General features: G+C 47.9%; 1 long non-coding RNA gene across 1 annotated transcript; it reads right to left on the minus strand.

The window, feature by feature from the left end:
- Positions 1-2699: 2699 nt before the first annotated feature.
- On the minus strand, positions 2700-4564 carry LOC119105672 (uncharacterized). The gene is made up of 3 exons (XR_005095052.1): positions 4502-4564; positions 4120-4159; positions 2700-2754 (listed from the first exon to the last, which is right to left on the minus strand). It is a non-coding gene; the product is annotated as an uncharacterized LOC119105672 (long non-coding RNA).
- Between the last annotated feature and the right edge of the window lie 2352 nt (positions 4565-6916).

Consider the following 6916-nt stretch of genomic DNA (forward strand, 5'->3'; position numbering starts at 1 on the left):
TTGGAAGCGAAGGCATTTGACGTGCCCATGAAAAGAAATATACATTTCTGGTAAAGTACGGTCTCTGGTTGTAGTATTAACCAGGCCAGTTGGAAGGCGTCCATTTCTGTTGGGATACTCCGCAGTATTCATGAGAAAAAGACCTGTTTGTTCACTAAGATACGGAGCGTTATTCAGTGGTTCGATTAAATAGTTTTTCCCCATGAGCTGTATCTGGTTGATAAATGCTGGCAATTCGAAATATATGAGTGGAAATCGTTGTTTTCTAGCAGGTCCAAACTAGAGATAACACTGATTGACGAGTCCGCTGTTTAGGGCGTAGAGAAATGACGCTACTATGGATGTTAAACATTCTTTGCCGAAGTCAAATTTTTCACCAAAGCAAGTGAGAAAACCAATGCCCAAAATGCAGTGACTTTTTGGGCCTCCAACAATTTGGAGCTTCAATGTTTTGCGAAACCCTGAGATCGCTCTCGGAAAAACGGCAGTTCCGAAAGTTTTATGGCTATGTCCAGAAACGGATTGAAGGAGAGCATAGCTATTTGTCGAGAACTCACCTACATGTTTGCGTGAGATTTTGTCAAAACCTTCGCGGCAAAAAAGGGAAAGGTCGGCGCTCGCGTTTTCAAGAGAATACGTTTACGATTGCCAAGGCATATCAAACACATCGGTGTGGCTGGTAAAAAAAAAAATCGTGCAATTTTGCCAGTGGAACCATTTTCACCATGGCTCTTCTTCTGCTCATCTGTCCCAACAGAGGACCGATTTAGCTTCCCGGTGCGGTATTTTTGAAGTCAGAGCCCTAGGGATTGTTTCAAGCGCAACATTTACGCTGACTGTGGCTTATTTTTGTGCAAATAGCGCAGGTGCGACGACCATGACCGTCGATGGCGTAAGCGCGCATGACTTTCCTTGTTTTGCTGTGAGTATCGACGTAGACGCTGAGGTTGAAATGTAGTTGGACCGAAATTTTCGGTAAGTTACCGGAAAGAAGAAGCTCTTGACTGCCTAGATTTATCTTTCCCTGACCCACGAAAATGACTGGCACGATCAAAGTCTACACTAGCCTAACTCTTCCACCAGCAATGAGACATCTGCTGCAAATTGGTACCGTGACACGGATTCGTTAATATCAACTTGCAAGTCGTCAGCCGTCAAGTTTTCTCCGTTGATCATGAGAAGCATGAGCCAACCCATCCTTCACCTGTCATTGAACACTTGAGCCTGTATCAAAGTGTGTGACAGCGTCAACAGCTTTCGGTCTTAAACACGCGTCCGGGGGGCTGGCTAGATAGCCCTCGCTCGGGTGGGGATCAATGTGACTCCCATGAAATCTCGGGAACTGAGAAAGGTAGAAACGCTAAATTTACAGGGTGTGTTGACCTGCACGGGACCTCACTTGAGGTTCCTAGATCATGACCTTCGGGCCAAATAAGGTCAAACAAGGTCAAAATCCAGGTTGGTTTCTTAAGTGCCCCGAGAACCTAGATAACTGTTTCTAAGCAAAAGGTCACACGCTCATCTAAGGCCAGCAACCTTTTTTGACATTTTGAAGGTCAGGGTGACCAAAACCATACAAGACTGCTCTGAGTTTTGCATTTGAATAAGCCACAAAGATTACGCTAGGCAGTATGCTTCTTAAAAACAAAATGCTGACCCAGGTCATTTTAGGTCCATGACCTATTCTGGCCTCTAAGAAGTCCATGAAAAGTGCATAATGCGGTTCCTCCTATTAACAAATTCGAGATGAGCACCAGAAATTATCTCATACGGCAAGCCCTAGGGTAATAAAACAGGTTGGTCATGACCCCGGTCTGACCTTCATGCCTGACTTTAGGTCAACGTAATTTGCTTATTCAATACTTGTGTTGCCGAAGAAAGCATCTCAGAGATGTATGGTTTCGTTTAACACTCCGTTGTTGCATCAGATTAAACGATTCCCTAGAAATGGTCTTTGCTGAGACCATAGCCTGACTTCGACCTGCTATAGGTCAGTGATCGTACAAGGTACATCTCAATTTTTGATGTCAAACGATTTGCTATTTAATTGGCTACATCCATGCAAGGTTTGGCACGGCTACGCCGCGCCGTTCGGAAACCATTTGGGAAAAACCTTCGTGGGGTCAATTTGACCCCCACCCGAGCGCGTGTTAATCAACGCCTTCATATAAGCAAGAAAGGCGCTCAGCTTCTGTTGCTCGGCAGTGTGAATTCAGGAAAAAACGATGGTATATGCCAAGCAATGATATCTTGATATCTTGTCAGCACACAGCATTTTAAGCCAAGCTGTGTCTTTGATCACGACTGTATTGACAACGACTGAGTAACACTTTCGGCTCATTATATTAAGCCAACTTGGAGCGTCGAATAGGTCAATGCATCCCATGCTTGCTCTACAACGTCTTTAGAGTTATATCTCCTGGTATATGAAAGGCTGATTACGTAGGCATAACAGCTCTAAACTCACGAAATTTCATCCACAAAATCGTTCTTCAAAGCAGCAAGCACCCACGAAGGCCTTGCGAACGTTTCCAATATGTTAATTGAGTCTTACAGGAATTCCTGCTTAAGGTACAATCCAGCTGTCAAATTTGAATGGACCTTCCGCTGCATGGGGATCATTTCAGCATGTTCTTTATCCACTGACCGTGATTACAATAGACAACCAGCGGCTTCGACGTGTCGGAGCTTGCGTAGAATCCAATGCTTGCACGTGTTGATACCGCTCTGAATAAGGAGCAGAAGACACCGCGTCTGTAAGGAAAGCGGGGGGTCCATAATTAGGTGACAATGGTTAGCACGCCATCATCCGGAAGCCTTCTAGGCTGACGGCGATAAAGAAGCTTTGCAAAATCCATTGGCTGAAAGTGTTCGACATATGTGCGGTGAAACCGAGACGAGAGTGAGGCGAGGGCGAACTAGCACCTTTCGGCTGACTAGTATCTACGGCTCAATGAATATCGCAGGTTGCTTTGCTGTGTTAAAATTTGAGTGAAACGTCCTTCCTCCTGGGTGAATAATATGAGTGTAGCAAAACAAGCGTAAATCTAAGTGCTCTTTCACAACGTCGACAGTCGTACAGCGAAACAATCATGGTACGGTGATGCCTGGGAAGGGGGTTTTGCTAAATGTAACTGGCCGGATTCCATCCGGCTTATAGCTCATTGCTTCTTAACGCTAGCGATTGTGTTGTTTACCCGTGTATCTCCTTTCCATTTGCAAAGACTGCTTAGAGATTTCCCTTGCAAGATGTTTGTCGTTTAACTTAAAATCGGAAACAGTGATGGGAAATAAAAGCGAGGCCGTCATTGTCAGAAGCAAAAGCATTTGACGTGCCCTTGAAAAGAAAACAATGCATTTATGGTACCTAACAAGCCTTCTTACGAAGTAGAACTCATGTAAAACCGGTTTAACTAAACATATGTAACCAAAGACCGTGGCAAAAGATCATAAAAATGCTGCACATTACTCGAATTCACACAATATACCTCGATGCAAAGTACAAGGAACATTTCGTCGTCGCTTCTTCGTTCTGGCTTTCAATACGCATCCGATATAAGGCCAGGGTAATCAACACTGTAATGCCTCTATACAGCATAATGAGCCCCAAATTCCCCCAAGCGGGACTTCCTTGACCAGTTAACAGTTAACTTCGTTTGCTTGTGAATTCTTTACTATTACGAACAATTGTTCTTGGTCGTCTAGGCTCAAAGGCGTCCAATTTGATGTGTTTTTGTTGTTAGGAAACTGCATCCGCTCGGTCGGTTACGGATTCCTTCGGAGCCTTTAGGTTCCCTGGGCATGTTTCATGGGGGTATGGTCCCGTGCCTCAAGATTTGGCCAAATTTGGCGCGGCGGCCCCGCGCCGTTCGGAAACTATTCCGGAAAAATCTTCGGGGGGTCAACGTGACTCCCACCCCAGCGCGTCTTAAGTCACAGCTCGGTCTCCGGCGTTGGCAGCGCTGTCCAGCCTGTAGAGGTCGTTGATGGTGTGGTTGCTTGAGCTTGGGCCGTGGCAATGGTTTTGGAAGCTGGGGACTGAAGCTCCCCACCCAAATCAGAGCCCAAAAGCGAGACGGCCCATTGGTCGTCTCCTTTACCACAGAATGGATTACTTACAACGCTGATGCGCATCCCTTTTCTTGACGTAGCACAGGCGCTGTAACGGAGACCTCGTTTGCGTAAATATTGCATGCGTTACCTTCTACAATCACCATCCAATTCACATCTTAGTCTCCAAATAGCGTGACGGTGTGCTGAGCCGGGGTTTAGTTTGAACTTTATAGCAATACTCAAATCACTCGTCAGCATCGTTCACTGGTCGCACCGCGGCTCTGTAAACAACATGTAGCCGTACCTTGGACTGTGATAACATCACAGAATGTGATGTCGTTGAAAATGTTTAATACACATGGCCGTGCATCTGTGAAGCAGTCTGAGTTCTTTCACGGCCCATTTAAACCTATGACGTAGGTGAAGTCTTGCGGCTCAGGACACTCACCTTCGCTGTGATTGGGCCATATGCCTTCAGACGAGCCACGAGATGGTCTATATCCCCTTCGTTTATCACCTGTACGTCCTGTTTGTTCATGGTCGGACCGAGCATGAGCCCTCACCGCCACTGGCGCGCCGATAAAGCCGACTGACAGCTGCCCGTGGGCGTGCCAGACCCATGGTGACAGGAGGCCCTGCTCCGGCCCGATAGTGGCAACACCAGGTCTGAGATCTCTCCCTCTCAAGGCCGTTCTCGGCTGCAGGCGACAGCGGACCGTCCTGGCACGCCTCCTGTGCCAAGGTCGGGGTGCGCAACGACCACAGAGCATGTGTCCTCCATGGCCTACAGCGCACCTTACCGCGAGATGGCGTTGCGCGCGGCACATCTATCCACCTCGGGCCGCCTGCTGCGTTTTCCAATGAGCGAGTACGGTTTTTGTTTGTCACGTTTGCTTGGCGTACGCTCCGGAATGCGCGCCAAGACGACCTAGCACCTAGCGAACACGCTACGGGACGAGTTTGACCACATTATGCGAGGCACCGTTTTAACTCGGAAAACGCCATGTCGTTCGATTGCCAACTTATTTCGACGTTTGATAGTACCGTCACAGCCATGTTTGAGAATGGTTGTAAACGCTGTGTACGCATAGAAGTATTCAGGGTTGTCGATTTCCCAAAATTGTTGGGGGGACAGAGTCTTTGAAAGTTACCGTATAAGGAAAGTTACGGTGAACTTCTCGGATATTACCCATTTTTGTTTCTGGCATGCAATGATATATATACATACATACACATGCACACGTTATATATATATATATATATATATATATATATATATATATATATATATATATATATAGACGCTTCAGAGTTTGTATTTATAAACTTTGACCGGCAGTTATACGCGCTACGATAATGTTCTCGTCGGACCGCCCGGCTGCTGGACGCCATCATCTTACTCCGTTTCTTGCGTCGCACCGACTTCTGCTGGATAGACTTGCGCCCAGAACACGTTGCAGACCGAACTGTAGCCTAGCGGTTTCATCATGTTCATCACGGACGGCACGGCGGTTGCGACCAGGCAGGGCAGGCGGCGCTGCAGGAAGAGCCGGGTGAGCTCGGCCATCGCCAGCCGCGCCAGGCCTCGCCGCCGGTGCGACTCCAGCGTGTGCAGGAAGCCCAGAAACGCGTTTCTGTTGAGCAGCACCCAGCAGACGAGCTCGCCGTCAGGTGATGACGCCACGTCATTGTCGACGGCGAACACGCCGACGCTGAGGCCCACCGTCATGCCGTCGCGCATCACACCGTCGGCATCGGGGGTAACCGCGGTGTACGGCCAGAAACGCTTGACGGTGTCCAGGTGCATGCTGTCCAGCGGCCTCACGGAGACGCCCGGCGGGCTGTGAACGAGTGTCAGGCGGGCATACAGTCAGCGGAAGCATCAGCTGTCGACCGCGCGTGACATCCCCTGACGTTAGTACATACAGTGAGCAGGGTGGTTCAGTACCCGGGTGAAGATTACAGCAACCTATATGCAAGCTATTTCAGTTATGTTGACCCGGCACCGTTTGGGATATTTCGTCAACCGCAACCTCCCGGGGGTAGAACTTCCCCGGATATCTCAGAATAGCATCGACCGATTGGAAACATTCAAGTGGCAACCAACCATTCCGGAGGAGCTTACCCGCGATCTGTAGACATAAGGCGACTGACCACATCGCAGGCAACGTAGGAGGACCGCACAAATATTCGTACGATTTGCTACGGCCCTGTTGTGTTTGGTCGTACTGTTGCTCCTTGTCCTATATCTTTTCACTCGACACCAATACAAAATACTCGACATTCTGGCGCTTTAGAATCTCGTCATGATATTAGCAATAGTGTAGGTGGTCTGCTCATCCTCGTCTCTGATTCTTTGGGGGCATTAACACGCGCGTGGGTGAGGCCAGTTTGACCCGCGAACGCTTTTTCCAAAATGATTTCCGTACGACGCGGTCAAGTGGCGCCAAAACTTGGCAAACTGGAGGCAATTTTATGACAGATGTTTTTGTTCACAAGATTGAAATGTGCCCTGCAAGGTCGGTGTCCCATTGCAGGTCAAAAGCAGGCTGCTTCTATCACCGAAGTAGCATTCTGCTGCACCGTTCAACTGCACGCGAGAACGAGTTATTGGACGAGACCATACATCTCTGGAATCGTTTGTGATACATTAGGCAAGCAAATTTAGGATTGCGACACATCACCTTGGCCTTTGGTCAGCTTTGAAGATAAGACCGAGTCGAACCCAATCTCCTTTTTACGGGAGTGCTTGCGTTATGGGGAAGTTTTAATGATCATTTTGATTTTTTATAACAGCCAACATAAGCGACTTTCCCTGAACTTCTTACATGTTCAGACTAGATCACTGGCCTAAAATGACGAG

This window comes from Pollicipes pollicipes, unplaced genomic scaffold (genome assembly GCF_011947565.3).
Source record: "Pollicipes pollicipes isolate AB1234 unplaced genomic scaffold, Ppol_2.1 Scaffold_6138;HRSCAF=7277_pilon_pilon_pilon, whole genome shotgun sequence".
Classification (NCBI taxonomy): Eukaryota; Metazoa; Arthropoda; class Thecostraca; order Pollicipedomorpha; family Pollicipedidae; genus Pollicipes; species Pollicipes pollicipes.